The sequence below is a fragment of the Loxodonta africana genome, chromosome 1 (genome assembly GCF_030014295.1).
Source record: "Loxodonta africana isolate mLoxAfr1 chromosome 1, mLoxAfr1.hap2, whole genome shotgun sequence".
NCBI classification, from domain to species: Eukaryota; Metazoa; Chordata; class Mammalia; order Proboscidea; family Elephantidae; genus Loxodonta; species Loxodonta africana.
In genome coordinates this window covers 78,633,350-78,652,579 of record NC_087342.1, presented here as the reverse complement: position 1 = coordinate 78,652,579, position 19,230 = coordinate 78,633,350, and the positions used below count along the sequence as shown (strand labels likewise).

The window sequence follows — 19,230 nt, the reverse complement described above, 5'->3', positions numbered from 1 at the left end:
TTTGTAACTCTGGTTAGGTTTTGATCTTTCTTGTTTGACTGCAAAAAATGAAACTGAAAAGATGCAACAGGAGGAAAGACCTCACAGCCAGATTTGCTGGGTTTTCAGGACTGTTTTTTTTTTTTTTTTTTTTTCCTCCCCTTAAAGGGGAATGGCTTTCTTCACTGGTACATAAAGTATTCCAACTGCAGGGAGTTAACCAATTCTGGACAAGTGCCACTGAAACATGGAATGCTCAGAGAATCTGAACTTTTAAACTGTGGAGGTCTGAGATACACTGTTGGCCATTGCCAGGTCTGTCTGGTATGGGTGCTACAAATAGGAGCTGAAGGGGTAGACTTATTAAACCCACCGAACTTGTTGTGGGGGAGGAGGCAATAAAAGCCATGTTGATCAGGCAAGGCATTATTGGGGAACGTATATACACAAGTTGACACTAGGATTCTCACAAGGGACAGGAAGCACTGAATGTCATCCAGGTAGAGATCCACGCAAGGCAGTGGGGGTCGTGGGCTTATATAGCTGTACTTTATGTGCAAGGATATGTGCAGAGGGACCAGGGAAAAATATATCTAATCTATGATGGGTGGGGTTGTTTTTGTACTAGTAAATGGGTTCCAATTGAGAGTTACCACATAGTAAGGTGTTTGATGTGTTTTTTCATGGTCCAGGTCACTGCTCAGTCAGGTACTCTGGTTTTTCCCCACAGCTCTTTGCAGATAGGGCTTTTCTTGTGTTGTTCGTGGCCCTTATACTGATTAACTTGAAAATAGCTTATTGGACAGTTCAGTATACTCTTTTGTGAAGCATATGTTTAATCTCTGCTCTTTCTCATTAATTTTTCAGTCTTTTTCTTAGTGCTTTGTAGGATATCTCCATATATCCCACGTAAGTGTTCTTTGTCAAATATGAGTATTGAAATATCTTCTCCCATGCAAGAAAAATTTTGTTGAAGACCATTCAAAAGTGACTGCGGCTGTACCTAGACAGGGAACTGCCAGAAATTCAAGTTGGATTCAGGATGTGCCACAAGGAATATCATTGTTGATATCAGATGGATCATGACTAAAAGCAGAGAATACCAGAAGGATGTTTACCTGTGTTTCATTGACAATGGAAAGGCATTCGATTGTGTGGATCACAACCTATTCTGAATAGCATTGTGAGGAATGGGAATTCTGGAACCGTTAACTGTGCACATGAGGAACCTGTACATAGATCAAGAGACAGTCATTCAATCACAACAAGGGAATACTAGGTGGTTTAAAGTCAAGAAAGATGTATATCATGTTTGCATCCTTTCACCATACTTATTCAATCTGTATGCTGAGAAAGCAATCTGAGAAGCTAGACTATATGAAGAACAAGATGTCAAGATTGGAGGAAGGCTCATTAACAATCTGCAATGTGCAGATGACACAACCTTCCTTGCTGAAAATGAAGACAACTTGAAGCATTTACTGATGAAAATCAAAGACCACAGCCTTCAGTGTGGATTATACCTTAACATAAAGAAAACTAAAATCTTCACAACTGGGACCAATAAGCAACATCATGATAAACAAAGAAATGATTGAAGTTGTCAAGGATTGTCAACACCCATGGAAGTGGTAGTCAAGAAATCAAACAGCACACTGCATTGGGCAAATCTGCTTCAAACGACTTATTTAAAGTGTTAAAAAGCAAAGATATCACCTTGGTGACATGATGTTTTCAATAGCCTCATGTGCATGTGAAAGCTGGACAATGAATAAGGAAAAAGGAAGAAGAATTGATGTCTTTGAATTATGGTGTTGGCAAAGAATATTGAATATACTATAAACTGCCAGAAGAACGAAAAAATGTGCCTTGGAAGAAGGACAACCAGAATGCTCCTTAGAAGCAAGGATGGCAAAACTTCGTCTCACATACTTTGGACCTGTTTTCAGGATAGATTATTTCCTGGAGAAGGACATCGTGCTTGGTAAAGTGGAGGGTCAGCAAAAAAGAGAAGACTCTCAATGAGATGAATTAACACAGTGGCTGCAACAATGGGCTCAAACATAAGAACAATTGTGAGGACCAGCCAGTGTTTCATTCCGTTGTACATAGAGTTGCTATGAGTTGGAACTGACTGGATGACACATAACAATAACAACTGACTATGACAATTTCCTCTTCTTAAAGGGGGAAAAAAAAAAGAAAAGAAACCTTGCCATCGAATTGATTCCAACTCATAGTGACCCTGTAGGACAGAGTGGAACTGCCCCATAGGATTTCCATGGAGTTGCTGGTGGGTTTGGATTCGAACTACAGGCCTTTTGGTTAGTACTGGAGCTCTTAACCACTGCACCACCAGGGCTCCTTCTTAAAAAGAAGAGGGCTTGAAAAACTTTGTAAAAAGAGAAAAAAAGAAAAGTTTAAGAAAGAGAGAAGAAGTTGAAAACGCAAAAGTTCCATCATAGATCTTTCCTGGTGGTTGTGAAACAACGTCTCCAGGCGGTTTACTGAGAAGGGAACTTTGGAATAGGCTGATGGGATGAAATGTCCTGGCAGCAGAAACAATATTATTTGGTCTGCTATCCCCTTACTTATTTCTTTTTTTTATATAATTTTTATTGTGCTTTAAGTGAAAGTTTACAAATCAAGTGAGCCTCTTACACAAAAACCAATATACGCCTTGCTACACACTCCCAATTACTCTCCCCCAATGAGACAGCCCACTCTCTCCTTCCACTCTTTCTTTTCGTGTCCATTTCACCAGCTTCTAACCCCCTCCACCCTCTCATCTCCCCCCCAGGCAGGAGATGCCAACAGAGTCTCAAGTGTCCACCTGATCCAAGAAGCTCACTGCTCACCAGCATCCCTCTCCAATCCATTGTCCAGTCCAATCCATGTCTGAAGAGTTGGCTTTGGGAATGGCTCCTGTCCTGGGCCCCCTTACATATTTCTTGGTGTAGCAATGTAAGAAAATATAGTTGGGAGGTTTAAGAAATTGTGGAATTTGAAACAGTGGATTTTCTCTCTGGCCAGCTATCAAATCTTCAAAGATCCCTTACAAATATGAGTTGTATTTCAAGAAGGATCTTCATGACGTCTTTTTAGTGGGAGAGGCATGATTTAATGGGAGTATGTCCTAACCTTGAGAAGGTTCAAAACCATACACACTGATCTGCTTTTTATAATTCCCAATAATTCTGTACTTTCCTCCTTTTCAAAACAACTTTCGCATACTCATGTGGAGATAAACACATTACCCAATGGATTGCCTGGAATTGTTTCCCAGTTTCTAATCCCTATCTCCTCACCACCCAGGGGAGCTGTGTCAGCACAAGAAGGACAAAGAAAAAGGAAGTAACTGGAGAAAACAGAATTGGCTTGCACAAGATGTCTCAATCAGGTGCAAAAAGCTCCCTCCCACATTAATGTGCTCAATAATATTCTCTTCCTTCTTCCAGCATCACTGACAAGCATGACAGGAAAAGAAGGACTGAAAATAGAAAGAACAGGCTCAATCATTTCATTTGAAATTCCTTTGCTTTTCTGAGCAGCGTTTGGACAATGGAACAGCCAGAGGTGAACAAGCAGAAAAGTTTATTTCTGTTTTACTTATTCCTCCCCTTTTCACCCTCCATCTCCTCTATCAACCCCTTCACTGCCTCAAAAAATTGAATGTTATTTTCAGACATGGATGACAGAGGAGCCCATATAATTTTGGGTGAGTGAGCAGATTATTGGATATGTCAAGATTAGGTATTTAAAAGCACAAGGGCCTTGCAAATAAAAATTAAGTAATGTTTTCAAAGGATGGCTAAAACAAGTACTTTCAGGTGATTGAAATAGCTTGGTTTGGAGAGGATAGACTGAGAATATAAAGATCCCTCACTCAGTTCTGGGCTTTGGCAGTTGTGCCTAGTTTTCCAGAATTACTATGATCCCCTTTATTATAGGACAGTTGCAGCCCAAGGTTTTGAGATTCTAATTGAGTTGAGTATAGCACAGTAAAACCTGCAAAAACTGGAAACTGTGCAAAGCAGATACCTGTCATAGAAGTAGAACTCAAATGTTTTCCACTAAATGGAGAGAGAGAAAAGTGGTAAGATTGTACCATGTCAAAAGTAGAAAACTTGAGAGACCAAGAAAAACAAGGCATTCTCATCAAGTACAGCTCTCACAGGTTTTACTCTACATCTATCCAACTGAGAACTATGTGAGAAAAATAATATTAACATCTATATCATCTCTCACTACCATTTTTACTGATTTTTTCAACTTCAATCAGGTTGTACACATACATATTTTTATCATCCTCTCCTTTATTTACACATTCCTGAGGTCTTCCACGAAGTGTTAAGTGACATTTTGCATCTATTATTTTTCCTATTTTTCACTGACAAAAGGTAACATTTTGTTTAAAATGATAATTACAAAAAAAAAAAAAAGTCCATTGCCATTGTGTTGATTCCAAATAGGACAGAGTAAAACTGCCCCATGGGTTTCCAAGGAGCATCTGGTGGATTCAAAATGCCAACATTTTGGTTGCCAGGAAAGCTGTTAACCACTAGACTGCCAGGGCTCTGATAATAATAGCAATGATATATTGGTTGATTATAGCTTAAGTATAAGTGATATGGATGACAGCAATGCTGTAAGCGATGGGAGGGAAGAAGCCCAAATACTGTGTTATAAGATATCTGTACTATTTGTGAACCGATAAAGTGCTATTTGGAAGTGGACTTGGATCAGTTGTAGATGTATATTGCAAACTGAAGGGCACCCACTAACAACATTTTAAAATGCAGTGTATTGATATGCTAAGAGAAGAGAGATAACGCAGTCATACCAAATGCCCAATTAAACTAGAGAATGCAAAAGAAAGAAAGAGACAAAGAAGCAAATAACAAGGGCAATGAATAGAAAGCAGTTAGTTGCCAATTATGGTAGATATTAATTAAACTATATCGATATCACTTTAAATGCAAATGGTCTAAAAATACATATCTTAGTCTGGGTTTTCTAGAGGGGTAAAACCAGTAAAACACACATATAAACATAGAAAGGGACATTTACCAAAAGAAAGTGACTCATGCAATTGTGGGGACCGGCGAGTTCCAAATCCATGGGCCTGGCAGCAGGCTAAAGATCTCTGATGGCTCGTGGGGTTGCAGAAGCTGGCAAATCCAAAATCTCAAGGGCAGGTGGCAGGCTGGGGAACCCTGTTAGCCCATGGTATTTTGGGTACTACCAAATCAAAGACACACAGTCCAGGCAGCAGACTACAGACGTCTCAGGCATGCATCCCAAGAACCAGAGGTCAAGTGCTATGAAGAGTATAGGGTCAAGAGAAAATAAGTTTTGCCAGAACATCACTTTACATACTGGAGACAGGTCACTCCCAAAGAAAACTCCTCTTTCAACTGATTGGCTACTCATGCCAGATCACAAAATGGAAGGTAATTGCATTATGGAAGATCACAAGGCCAATCACTGAGAATCATGGCCTAGCCAAGTTGACACATAACATTAACCATTACTGTACCAATTAAAAGACATAGGCTATCTGAGGGGATTAAAAAAAAAAAAAGAGACCCAACTATGTGTTGTTTACAAGAAATCCACTTTAAATATAAAAACATGGATAGATTAAAAGTAAAGAGATGGAAGAAAGATATACCATACTAACATTAATCAAAAGAAAAGCTGGAGCTGCTATATTAATTTCAGGCAAGTCAGATTTCAGAGCAAGGAAAATTATCAAAAATAAAAAAAGGATTACGTAATGATTAAAAGGTCAATTCTCTGAAAAGATGTAAGAATCTTGAATGTGTTTGCACCTAACAACACAGCATCAAAATAAAATAAGGCAAAACTCATATCTGATAAAGGGCTTTTGTCCAAGCTGTACTCTGCAACATATGGGGTCACCATGAGTCATAATCAACTTGATGCAATTGGTGGTCGTGGTGGATCCAAGATATACAAACAAAATCTAAAACTCAACAATAAAACCACAAGCAACTCAATTAAAAAGTGGGTAAAATACTGCATCAAAGGAGAATGAAGAACACCAAGAACACAAGGTAATAACGAGCCCAAGAGACAGAAAGGGCCACATGAACCAAAGACTACATCATCCTGAGACCAGAAGAACTAGATGGTGCCCGGCCACAACCGATGACTGCCCTGACAGGGAACATAACAGAGAACCCCTGAGGGAGCAGGAGAACAGTGGGATGCAGACCCCAAATTCTTATAAAAAGACCAGACTTAATGGTCTAACTGAGACTAGAAGAATCCCAGCGGTCATGGTCCCCAAACCTTCTGTTGTCCCAGGACAGGAACCATTCCCGAAGACAACTCATCAGACGTGGAAGGGACTGGACAATGGGTTGGAGAGAGACGCTGATGAAGAGTGAGCTACTTGTATCAGGTGGACACTAGAGACTGTCTTGGCATCTCCTGTCTGGAAGGGAGATGTGAGGGTAGAGAGGGTTAGAAACTGGCAAAACCGTCACGAAAGGAGAGACTAGAAGGAGGGAGTGGGCTGACTCATTGGAGGGAGAGTAAGTGGGAGTATGGCGTAAGGTGTATATAAGCTTATAAGTGACAGACTGACTTGAGTTGTAAACTTTCACTTAAAGCACAATAAAAATTATTTAAAAAAACCTGAGGTTATGGAAAAATGTTTTGAAGATAAAGAGTTATAGATTGTGTTCTGAATTTTATAGACAGCATTTCCTTATATGATCTAGCACCTATGTAGAATCTTTGGCAGAAGAACTACAACCATCACATCACATCATGGGTTAGTTTCCAGTCACTAAATCAGGTTGCTCCTATTATTCCTGCAAATTGAAACAGGAAGAGACCAAGGAAAAAAAAGAAGAAGTAGAAGAGTAACCATAAAGGACCTGGAATTGATGGAGAAGATAAGGCATCTATACAAAGTAAAGAGAAAGAAACATAATAAGAACTTGTGATTCACAGTTCCTTGGAATTAGAGTAAGATTCACTAATATCTTGAAGAAAAAAACAAAACCCATTGAAATCTTGAAAAATCATTATAAAAAAGTAATAAACTGAGAGGACAAGATGATGATCGTTAGTGGGTACACAGATTTGCTCCTTTATGTTTTTGAGGCTCAGCCCATTTTAGATTTCCAAAGCCTCTTTAATATTAATTATTGATTTGTGAAAGGAGAAACTTTGCCTATATCATTTCTCCCTTCCAACAACACCTCAGGAATTAGTCATTGGAAGTCAATTCAAGAACCTTATACTTGTTGCACGATAAGATGACCATGAAGGGTCTTAAACGCTCAGTTCTCTAGATCTGGGATCAGACACCTTATCCATTACACCACAAGGCCGATGCTGTGAGGGCGCTATAAAAAGCATGAAATTGCTGATAAGGAGACATTAGGTTTCTGTTTTCAAATTTTCAATTTTGCAATTAGAGGAAATTTTAACAACATTCAACAAAGGAATCAAATATCATATGAAAGCTCTGAAAACAATTACTTAGAATTAATAAACTAAGATTAAAAGATGATCAGAAGTAACATATTTCTTCAAGGGCGTTCTTATCTAAGTTACTTATAAGGATGATGCATTTGGATGGAGAATTATGAGCCAAGAACTAAACTCTACATTGAAGGGGGTGCAGATGACAGCATGAGGAGAGGAATTGCCAGAAGTTAGTATGTTTTGAACTGTTCTGTCTCAAAGATAAAATGGCGCTGCTCCAGGGAGAAAGATCTGGAAGCTAGAACAAGAGATACCTTTGTCAGAAATGCCTGCTTATAGTGCCAGGAAAATATTTTATTATAATCCATTCATAATATAGGTTTAAACAACTTGATCCTCTACTAACAAGTAGAAGAATCACCTAATATAGAGATGGGACTAGGTGGTGGATCCCAAACCCCTCTGGAAGAGTGGTCCCAATGTGTGAGGTACAGTTTGGTGACTTCTAAGCTACTTCACATGGAGAGAAGAGGGCCAAAATAGCTCAGAATGTCTCATTGAAATGTTGAATTGAAATGTTAACTAACCCCAAAGTGTTTTGCCTAAAAGTTGTTTCCTAGTTTCCCTGCAAGTTGATCCAGAAAACAAAACAATACAAGGTGTGACCCATCAGCAACTCTGTTTTGTATATTGGTAGGGTAGGGAGATGAGTAATCCACAAATTCCAAAAAAAAAAAAAAAGTTAAGTAACCACACATTCAGTTTTCACATAGTCTTGGTTTCTTGGAAGTATTGAGTTATTTGGAAGAAATAAACAATAGTCTTTTCCAACTCCCTGCCCCGTCTGTCCTCCCCAAAGAGATTAAGCTTTCCTTCACTCCAAAACTTCGCCATTTGTTCCCATATTCCTTGTACAATATTTTCTCCAGGTTTAGGTCAAAACTTAAAAAGAATCTTAGGTCGTATTCTAGATGGTATGTCCTGGTGTATATCTAGATGAATTATCTAATTCATCTAGATAATTATTATTTTCCTTTGGATGTGAGCAGCAAACAGTATTCATGATATGAAGACTTGGAGGAGGAAGAGAAAAAGGAGACCAAAGAGAAGGAGGCGGAGAAATAAAATGAAAAGAAAGAGTGGATCACAGATGGTGGAGAAGTTGCATCATGAACTTAAGCAAGCATAGAGTAACAGAAGATTAAACCCACACACTATTGCTTGCCCACCATTATGGAACTTTCTCGCCAGTCTTCAATTGTTCTCTCCTTCAGCTCTTTTCCCCTTTGCCTCCCAAGGCTGCAAGAAAGATGTACATACAAAACAATGCAGAGGGAGACGAAGAAGAGCAGCATGAATGTTGCTTCGAGAAAAATAGATGCAGGTGGATAAATAAGAAACAAAGGGACGTTTGGGAAAAATGAAGCCCTCTGGGTGTAGCAATGTGATCTGAAAGCCAACAGTGCTTTGTCTGGTCAACCAAGTCTGTTTCTGACAGTCTAAAGAGACAGAAGACAAGATAGAAGGAAGGGAAATTCTCCTAGCGATTCTAACATCTGTTTGAAACAGGATCTTCTTGGCAAGTAGGAGAATTTCAAGAAAGCTATTTGGCAACCAGGACACGAAACATAAAAGCAATTGGCCTTCATAAAACCTACATTAGGTACTCAGGAACAGTGAAATACAGGAGCATCGGTGGCTCAGTTGGTAAAGTACTAGGCTTTTAATCTGAGGGTCCAGGGTTTAAGGCCCTGTTCAGGCATTATCCTCGTTTTACCGTAGTTATTTCTCTTAAAAGTCTATTGACATTCTGTTTCCTGATCAAGAAACCCATCCCAACATTTACTGTAGGCTTCTTCATTCCTCTCTTCCTGCTTTGCTCAGCAAGAATCGGAATAGAGCAAAGAGAGCAGGCAAAGGGCAAAGACTTAAGCCATTACTAGTCATAAGGTTGGCAGGTTGAAACCACTCAGAGGTGCCTCAGAAGACAGGCCTGGTAATCTGCTCCTGAAAGGTGAAAGCCTTAAAAACACTATGGAGCAATTCTATACGGCCCACTGTGTTGTCGTTGTTAGGTGCCATCGAGTTGGTTCCAACTCATAGCAACCCTATGCACAACAGATCGAAACACTGCCCGGTCCTGCACCATCCTTACAATCGTTGTTATGCTTGAGCTCATTGTTGCAGCCACTGTGTCAATCCACCTCGTTGAGGGTCTTCCTCTTTTCCGCTGACCCTGTACTCTGCCAAGCATGATGTCCTTCTCCAGGGACTGATCCCTCCTGACAACATGTCCAAAGGATGTAAGATGCAGTTTCGCCATCCTTGCCTCTAAGGAACATTCTGGCTGTACTTCTTCTAAGACAGATTTGTTTGTTCTTTTGGCAGTCCATGGTTTATTCAATATTCTTTGCCAATACCACAATTCAAAGGCGGCAACTCTTCTTCAGTCTTCCTTATTCATTGTCCAGCTTTCACATGCATATGAGGCAATTGAAAATACCATGGCATGAGTCAGGTGCACCTTAGTCTTCAGGGTGACATCTTTGCTCTTCAACACTTTGAAGAGGTCCTTTGCAGCAGATTTACCCAATACAATGAGCCTTTTGATTTCTTGACTGCTGCTTCCATGGCTGTTGATTGTAGATCCAAGTAAAATGAAACCCTTGACTACTTCAATCTTTTCTCCATTTATCATGATGTTGCTCATGGGTCCAGTTGTGAGGATTTTTATTTTCTTTATGTTTAGGTGCAAGCCATACTGAAGGCTGTGGTCTTTGATCTTCATTAGTAAGTGCTTCAAGTCCTCTTCACTTTCAGCAAGCAAGGTTGTGTCATCTGCATAATGCAGGTTGTTAATGATTCTTCCTCCAATCCTGATGCCCTGTTCTTCTTCATATAGTCCAGCTTCTTGAATTATTTGCTCAGCATACAGATTGAATAGGTATGGTGAAAGAATACAACCCTGACACACACCTTTCCTGACTTTAAACCAATCAGTATCCCCTTGTTCTGTCTGAACAACTCCCTCTTGATCTGTGTAAAGGTTCCTCATGAGCACAATTAAGGGTTCTGGAATTCCCATTCTTCGCAGTGTTATCCATAGTTTGTTATGATCCACACAGTGGAATGCCTTTGCATAATCAATAAAACACAGGTAAACACCCTTCTGGTATTCTCTGCTTTCAGCCAGGATCCATCCGACATCAGCAATTATATCCCTGGTTCCATGTCCTCTTCTGATGATTTCTAACAAATGAACTTCACTAAGAGACTCAGACCACCGAGTAAGCTTCACTTGCACTCACAGCAAGTTGTCATTTGAAGGGAGGGAAGGGAAAGGAGAAGAGTAGGCTAGGAATTTCAAATTCAGCTACAAAGTCTCCCTTAAAATCGTTGCTCCCGTAAAAAGCCAGTGTCCAGCGTTGTAAAGACTCTAGCCTTACAACCATAGGTATAGAGCTTCTTGGGCGAAGAGAGAGCGAAATGGGCGCGGCTGGCCGCACTGAGTCCCTGATCCAGGCACAGTCCTCACAAGGTGAAGGGCCTTAAGGCTCCAGCGAACCGCTGCTGTGCTCTCTACTCACCCAAGGCCTGGTCTGAGATACAGTAGGTCATCAATTCTAAAAGAATACAATACCTTCTCGCCTTTTTCCGGGCCCTTGCACGCTGAGATGACCCCCGAGTTCGCCCACCCACCTGCCCTCTGTGCATCCCCTCGGGATGCTCAGAGGGCGGAGGCCGGCTGGCAGTGAACCTGAACGCAGCTCTGCACTCCAGAGGTCCCGCATTGAACTGCGAAAGGGCTGTGAGAGTCCGGGTGACGCAGCAGGGCCTGGGTCCCCTAGGACACACCGTGACTGGGGATGAGGGAATGAGTGGGGAGGGGGGGTCGGGGCAGGGAAGGGGAGACCCAGGTACCCCTCCCAAACCGCCTTGGTCAGGTGAGAGCTGGCAGGAAGAGTGCTCTCAAATAGATTTTATTCCTTGGCTGTCTTTACACTTTATGGTATTCGGGTATCATAAAGAGACAGCAAAAGAGGTGAAACTTAGGTATCCGGTGTCCCTGCTTGATGGGCCAAAAACCAAACTTGTTGCTGCCAAAATAGTGTAAAAGTCTCATCCCTGACTCTCCCACAGCCTTCCCAGTCACCTAGTTCTCCTTGCACAGGCAGGCATAGTTTCTTGGGTATCCCGTCATGGATATTATTTTTCCCACTTTCATACAAATAAGAAAGTTCCAAATACATTTCACTGCATCTTGGTTTCTTCACTTCACCTATGTTGTAGTAATTTCCAAATCAATACAGAAAAAGTTTCTTCCTTCTTTGCTCAGCAGCAAAGAACTCCATTTTATGGATAGACTATAATATGTATCTTGCCCATACAAATAATGCTGCAATAAGTAATATCCCTATCTGACATTTCAAATGGATGTGAGTACTTTTTGTAGATGGAATTGCTGAAGCAGTGTATATTATATGTGATGGTAATTCTGATGTATCTCGCCTAATATACATTCCCACCAGCAGGCCACAATGCTCTGGCCTCCCGCACTATTGTAACCACTTTGTGTTATAATACAATAATGACAATAACAAAAATAACTAATGCATTGCCTTCTGGTGGGTTGATTCTGACTCATGGTGACCACATGTGTTACAGAGCAGAACTACTCCACAGGGTTTTCTTGGCTGTAATCTTCACGGAAACAGGTTGCTAGGCCTTTCTTTTGCGCTGCCACCGTGTGGGTTTGAACTACCAACCTTTAGGTTACTAGTTGAGCACAAATCTTACTGGCCACCCAGAGACCCTTATATCAACATAGGTCTTGGGTAAATGACACATTCAGATATTAACATAAAGTAAACAAGCCCTTGTTAGACCACTCAAATCACATTTAGTCCAATGGAGCCACTCAGAAATTGGAAAACAAATAGCTTATTTAAGACTCCACTTATAACAAATATATAAATGAAAATATGAGAGAGGTAGCAACTCAAATCAATAGAAATTGGTGGATTATTCGACTAATGGTGTTGGGCTAACTGGGTAACCATCTAGGAAAATAGAAGCTTAGATCAGTATATCACTGGCGACACTAAAATAAATTTCAAATAGATATAAAATTTAAAAGTAAAAAATGAAAAGCAAAACCAAATATAATTACTGGAAATGCCAAAACAGAAAGTTTGTACAACTCTGGGGTAGAAAATCAATTTTTACATGAAACTTAGAAACAATGAAAGTGCAACATAATTCACTACACTAAAAATATTTCTTCCTAGACACACTTCCATTCTCTTAAAAAAAAAAAAGACCCATCCACCTATAGTCAATTGATCTCTAACAAAGGACCAAAGTCCATTAGATTGGGAAAAGACAGTGTTTTTAACAAGTTGTGCTGGTAAAACTGAAGTACCATCTTGAAAAAAATGAAATAAGACCTATACCTTCCACCATATACAACAACTAATTTAAAATGGATCAAAAATCTAAATATAAACCAAAAACTATAAAGATTATGGAAGAAAAAATAGGGTCAACCACAGCGCCCTAATATATAGCATAAGTAGGATACAAACCATGACTAACAATACGCAAACACTAGAAAATAAGCTAGGTAACTGGAATCTTCTAAAAGTTAAACACTTATGTTCATCCAAAGACTTCACCAAAAGAGTAAAAAGAAATCCTATAAACCAGGAAAAAAGCTTTGGCTATGACATATCTGACAAAGGTCTATTCTCTAAAATTTACAGGAAAATCCAACACCTCTACAACAAAAAGACAAATAATCCGATTAAAAAATGGCAAAGGATATGAACAGAAACTTCACCAAAGAAGACATTCAGGCAGCTTACAGACACACAAGAAAAGGCTCATGATCACTAGCCATTGCAGAAATGCAAATCAAAACTACACTGAGATACCATCTCATCCCAACATTACTGGCGGGAATTAAAAAACAGAAACAGAAAATAACAACCTTTGGAGAGATTGGAATGTTTATGCGCTTCTGGTGGGAATGCAAAATGGTATAACCATTTTGGAACAACAATACAGTGCTTCCTTAAAAAGCTGGAAATAGAAAGGCCATATGATACAACCATCCCACTCATAGGAATACATCCTAGAGAAGTAAGAACTGTCACAGGAATAGACATATGCACACCCATGTTCATTGCAGCATTATTCACAATAGCAAAAAAGATGGAAACAACCTAAGTGCCCATCAACAGATGAATGGTTAAACAAACTATGGTACATACACACAATGGAATACTATGCAACAATAAAGAACAGTGATGACTCTGCGAAACATCTGACAACATGGATGAATCTGGAGGGCATCATGCTGAGTGAAATAAGTCAATCACAAAAGGATAAATATTGTACGAGACCACTATTATAAAAACTCACGAAAAGTTTCCACACACACAGAAACAGTCTTTGATGGTTGCAAGACAGGGGAAGAGTGGGGAGGGAAAAACACTAACCAGACAACAGAGAAGTGCTAACTTTGGTGAAGGGCGAAACAGTACACAATATAGGGTAAGGCGAATTCATAGAAGATTCATAGACACATTCAAATTACCTGAAGGACCAAATTGCCCATGTCCCCCCACACGTCTGTCAGTTTGTCGTACTGTGTAGGCTTGCTTGTTGCCATACACTGGAAGCTATGCCACCAGTGTCCAAATACCAGTAGGGTCATCCATGATGGATGGGTTTCAGCTGAGCTTCAACACTAACAGAGACTAGGAGGAAGGACCTGGCAGTCTACTTATGAAAAAAAATTAGTCATTGAAAAACTTATGAATAACAGCAGAACATTGTCTGATATAGTGCTGGAAGATGAGCCCCTCAGATTGGGAGGCATTCAAAAGATGATTGAGGAAGAGCTGTCTCCTCAAAGTGGAGTCGACCTTAATATATGGGTGGAGTTGAGTTTTGGGACCTTCATTTGTTGATGTAGCACAACTCAGAATGAGAAGAAACAGCTGCAAGCATTCATTAATAATCAGAATGTGGAATATATGAACTGTGAATCTAGGAAAATTGGAAATTGTCAAAAATGAAAGGCAATACATAAACATCTCCATCTTAGGCATTAGTGAGCTGAAATGGACTGGTATTGACCATTTTGAATAAGACAATCCTATGGTCTACAATGCCAGGAATGACAAATTGAAGAGGAATGGCATAACATTCATCATCAAAAAGAACATTTCAAGACCTATCCTGAAGTACAGTGCTGTCACTGATAGGATAATACCCATAAGCAAAAAGGAAGACCAGTTAATACCATTATTATTCAAATTTCTGCACCAAACTGTAAGGCCAAAGATGAGGCAATTGAAGTTTTTACCAACTTCTGCAGTCTAAAATTGATCACACATGCAGTCAGGATGTATTGATACTTACTGGTGATTGGAATGCTAAAGTTGGAAATGAAGAAGGATCAGGAGTTGGGAAATATGCCCTTGGTGATAGAAACAATGCCAGAGATTGCACGATAGAATTTCACAAGACCAATGCCTTCTTCATTGCAAATATCTTTTTTCAACAACATAAACAGCAACTACACGTGGACCTCACCAGATGGAATACATAGGAATCAAATCGACTACATCTGTGGAAAGAGACAATGGCAAATCTCAATATCATCAGTCTGCAGGACAGACCATCAATTACTCATATGCAAGTTCACGTTGAAGCTGAAGAAAATTATAACAAGTCCACAAGAGCCAAAGTACTACCTTCAGTATATCCTACCTGAATTTAGAGACCATCTCTAGAATAGATTTGACCTTTTGAACACTAATGTCCAAAGACCAGATGAATTGGTGAATGACATCAAGGACATCATATATGAAGAAAACAAGAGGTCATTAAAAAGACAAGGAAGAAAGAAAAGACCAAAATGGATGTCACAAGAGACTCTGAAACTTTCTCTTCAATGTGAAGTAGCTAAAGCAAATGGAAGAAATGATGAAGTAAATGAGTTGAACGAAAGATTTCAAAAGACAGCTGAAGAAGACTAAGTAAAGTACTATACTGACTTGTGCAAAGACCTGGACTTTCCCAAAAGGGAAGAACACGCTTGGCATTTCTCAAACTGAAAGATCTGAAGAAAACACTCAAGCCTTGAGTTGCTATATGGAAGGATTCAGTATTTTCCCCCATACAAAAAAAAAAAATACTTTTTTATATAGGGAAAATACTGAACAACATAGAAAGCACGAAAAGGAGATGGAAGGAATACACAGTCGGATAACCATAAAGAACTGACTGGTTTTCAGTCATTCCAGGAAGTAGCATATGATCAAGAATGGATGATACCAAAGGAAGAAGTCCAAGATGCACTGAAGGCATTGGAGAATAACACCGCTGCCGGAATTGACAGAACACCAGTTGAGATGTTTCAACAAACTAACGCAACACTGGAAGCCCTCACTAGTCTATGCCAGGAAATCTGGAAGATAACTACCTGGCCAGCTGATTAAAAGAGATCCATATTTATGCCTATTCAAAAGAAAGGCGACGCAACAGAATGTGGAAATTCTACATGTCATCTCACCTGGGAGCTGTTGCTTATTAGATCTTCTCAGCAATTCCAAGAAGGTGATGGTAATTAGTATGAACTCCAGAGTCCAACATCACTCTAGAGGCAAAGCTTTTCCCTTGGTTTTCAATGAATACTCTTAAAGGGAGGGCCAAATCTGCAAATTACAGTGGACTCTCTTCAGGCTCGACCTCCGTGCAGAGACCCTGTCCTTAACAGCCACATGCTTTATAAAAACCTGAAGTAAAAGAGCTTTGTACCATTCTAGTCTCAAACTCACCGTGCTTATCAAACATTAACATGAATTTGCACCTTAAATTCATAAGTATCCTAAATAAATGAAGTCCCAAATCAAGCTCCTTCTCCCCCCTTTCTAACTCTATTCAATGCCCCCAAAGAAAAAGACAAGACGCTTTGAAAGGACTTTAGCCTCTCCCTTCCCGAGGGCCTACAAAAAACACAGTAAAGACCAGAACTTGGTCACTTCCCACCTGCGCGCCGATCCCTATCCTACCGTTCTTAGTGACCCATTTTCAAACCCTATTCCTCTTCTCTCTGCCGTCTACTACCCTGCTGCTGCTTCTCTCCTCCGCACAGCATCCTCCTTTCCTCCGCGGTAAAACTCGCCCCCTCCCCTATTCACCCACTCGCTCGCGCCCCCTCCTCCTCGCAGTTCAGTTCCCAGACAGGTGTCTTTCTAATACAATAGTAACTTAAACAGTAGATTCCGGGCACCCATCCCTTCCATCCGTGAAGATTTGGATTTTCTCCATCATATCTGGATTAACAGTCACGCCACGCATTTGCTTAACGTGGGAAGCGTCTACTTTTTGTGCCTTCAAATAAATTAAAAAAAAAAAACCCGTTGCTATCGAGTCGATTCGAACTCTCCGAGACCTTATAGATTTGCGGAGTTCTGCAGGCGTGGGGAAAGTTTATAAAGAGTGAATTTGTGCCTAGCCTGTAAGGCGTTTCTCCTATGCTTTCTTCATTAAGGAAATAATTTGGTCTAAAAGAGACATTTTAACAACAGAGGCCTTTTCTCCTCCATTCTGACTTCCGCCTCTTAAAAAGCAGCGGTACAGCATCGCGGAGGCAAAGCTTTCGCCACGTTTCCAAATCCAGGGGCTGGACGCAGCCCTTTGCATGAGCTTGACTATGAGACATGTACTTTTCGCTCTTCGATTCCGTAAGGTACTGTGAGTTAATGAACCTCTAGTCTTATCTCCCCACCTGGTTCTTGATTCCCTCGCAGCGCTCACAAGGCTCATCTTTGTATTCTCCTATCTTTTATGTCTTTCTGCAAGCTTCACAGACAGAGATTTTTCAAAAAGAAAATCAGACAACAGAACGTTCAGTCCGGGGACTCTCCCTCGTGGTGGACTGCAACTGACACTCAGGCAGTTAAAAGCAGTCCTTGAAGAAGCCAGTGGCTGCTGGGAGATCTCAGGGTCATTTGGTCCGGAATGTGTTTCCCGCTTCTCGTGGCAGGCTGCGAGGCAGGATCCAACCCAGGAACAGAACAACTGAACACAGTAAGTTTTGCTCTGTGAAAACGTTAAGATTTAAACCGCCTGCAGACAATTGTGTAAATCAGCATTACATAACAGCCTCACACCTGGCTTAACAAGGGGGTGTAGCTCAGTGGTAGAGCGCGTGCTTAGCATGCACGAGGCCCTGGGTTCGATCCCCAGCACCTCCATCTGGATGCCTTTTTTCCTTACCGACTCACAGGTGAACATTGGCACGTTTTTATATTTTCAGACTTTTCCCACTTTTCTCTTTGTGAATATCTTTACTTTTTTTTTTCCCTACTATCAGACAGGGTAAATCGCTTTATACTTACTTGGACCACGGTCCTTGACACTCTTTGAGCCACCCAACTGGGCCGCTTAAGCACAATAAAGACAGGAACGAATTGGAGGAAAACAAAGTGCTCACACCCCGGGTCTGCTCATGGCGAAGCAACATTCCACCACGTCATAGAAGGCTTCTTCTCCTTTCTGCAAGTTTTCATTGTTATTAAGAGGCAGGGAAGAAAAGCACAAACTGCATTTTCCCTCCTCTCTTAGCATATCAATTACACTTCATTTTAAAATTTGGCTAGTGTTTGCCCTAGAGTTTACAATATATTTCTACAACTAATCTACTTCCAAATAACACTGTATCACCTCACTAGCAAAACAGATACCTAATAACAGAGTATTCTGGATTCTTCCCTCCTAACACTTGTAGCACTTATCCTAAGCTATAAGCAACCAATATAAAATTGCTATTATTACCTGAGCCTGGTAGCATAATGTTTGAGGGCGAGGCTGCCAACCAAGAATTCACCATCCGCTCCTTGGAAATCCTGTGGGGCGGTTTTACTCTGTCCTATTACCTGGTATGAGTTGGAATGGACTCGACAGCAGTGGGTTTGGCTTTTTTTAAATTATTATTATTTTAAATAAATTGTTACCTGTTGTCAGTTACAAAGAAGAAAAACAAGACACGCAGAATGTCAGTTAACATTTCATGGAAAACTTCAAACCCCCAAAACTGATCACCGTTGAGTGGATTCCAATTCATAGCGACCCTATAGGACAGAGCAGAACCGCACCACAGAGATTCCAAGGAGCACCTGGTGGATTTGAAATCCCAACTTTTAGTTAACAGCCATATAGCACTTAACCACTATGGAACCAGGATTTCCATGGATGACCTCAGGAAAGTGTAAATAAAACAGAGGATGAAAAAAATATATATCTGCACAACGTAATTGGAATTGAAAAAAATCAGTAAAAATTGCACCGAGAGATGATATAGATATTAATGTAACTTTCTTCACATACTTCCCTGTTGGATAAATGTAGACTGGAACCTGTGAGTGCCGGACTTGACGAGACTGCCTTGTTTTTCATTTTTGGTTTCGCAGGTTTACTGCCCTTGACAGTCTTACCACTTTTCTATTGCTCCTTTTAGCGGAAAACATTTACTTTTTCTTTTTATGACGGGTTTTGGCCTTACACAGGTTCCGAGATTTGCAGGTTTAGCTGTGCTATACTCAGTTCTATTAGAATTCCAGCGCCTTGGGATGTAACTGTTAGGGATCATAGTAATTTTGGAAAACTAGACACCACTACCAAAACCCAGAATTGAAACACAGAGCCCCAGATTCTCAGGCTAACGCTCTCCCAACTAAGCTATTTCAGCTGCCTGAAAGTACCTGTTTT

General features: G+C 40.4%; 1 non-coding gene and 1 pseudogene across 1 annotated transcript; one reads left to right on the top strand and one right to left on the bottom strand.

Moving 5' to 3' along the window:
- The window catches only part of LOC100660430 (etoposide-induced protein 2.4 homolog), a 253,196-nt pseudogene that overhangs the window by 108,574 nt on the left and 125,392 nt on the right, over positions 1-19,230 (bottom strand).
- On the top strand, positions 17,646-17,717 carry TRNAA-AGC (transfer RNA alanine (anticodon AGC)). Its single transcript has one exon. It is a non-coding gene; the product is annotated as a tRNA-Ala (tRNA).